Below are 914 nucleotides of genomic sequence, written 5' to 3'. Positions count from 1 at the left end.
AAATTGAATAAATGTGTGTGCTAACTACTCATTAACATTAAAAGTTTTTAAGATGATTTGACAACAATATTAGAACCATATGCTAATTTAAATTATCTAATTATTCTCGACAACGTGGTTGCAAAGTACTATACAAATGTTTAACTAATGTTACTAGTTTGTTTAATTAGAAGTCACAGTTTTAACTGAAATCTCATTTGAAGTTATAAGAAAAAACGTTATATAATATTTCAAGTGAAAATTAGAGGAGTGAGTTAGTTGTAACAACAATACTGGAAATTCAAGGCAATGCATGAAAAACCACATCACCAAATTAAGATAATGGATTTTCTTTCATAAAAAATAAAATTAACATCAAGTGGGGTCAATGACTCACATATCAGATATTAAACTGATAAAAACACTACATTTTATCATAACATTCTATAATATTTGAATTGTAGTAACATCCAGACGACAGATAAATAACTATCTCATTTTGCCGAATCATCATCCTTGGTTTTTCTTTTATATTTGTACTATAATTTTTATTATTCAGTTGATTTTGATTACAACTATGTATAGATTTCAAAAATGGCCATTCAAAATAAGATAATCTATGAGGCAAATCTCATGATTTGACATAAATACATCTAATCCACATTTTGTTATACACTTCACTTTGTTCAAATCTTTCTAGCTTTTTATCAATGCGGAACAACTAAAATTCAACAACAATTCACCATTTAAAAATATTCAATTCTCATGGTGTCACCCCAATACCTCAAGGTTTTCTTTTTATACATGAAGATTGTGTTTATTTTGAAGTTTAAATAAGAATAAAACAAAAGTAACTTTATTTTGAACATATTTTCCTTAAGTTAAATTGTTTCACTTTTTTAAAATAATTATTTGAAATTTAATAATTTTTAATT

The 914-nt window shown here is 25.1% G+C and overlaps 1 non-coding gene across 1 annotated transcript; it reads right to left on the bottom strand.

Annotated features, from left to right (window-relative positions):
• Nucleotides 1-244: 244 nt before the first annotated feature.
• LOC112503653 lies at nt 245-432 on the bottom strand. Its single transcript, XR_003068044.1, has one exon. It is a non-coding gene; the product is annotated as a U2 spliceosomal RNA (small nuclear RNA).
• Between the last annotated feature and the right edge of the window lie 482 nt (nt 433-914).

This window comes from Cynara cardunculus (assembly GCF_001531365.2).
Source record: "Cynara cardunculus var. scolymus isolate 2C chromosome LG 1, CcrdV1, whole genome shotgun sequence".
NCBI classification, from domain to species: Eukaryota; Viridiplantae; Streptophyta; class Magnoliopsida; order Asterales; family Asteraceae; genus Cynara; species Cynara cardunculus.
This window is presented reverse-complemented; position numbering and strand designations above follow the sequence as displayed.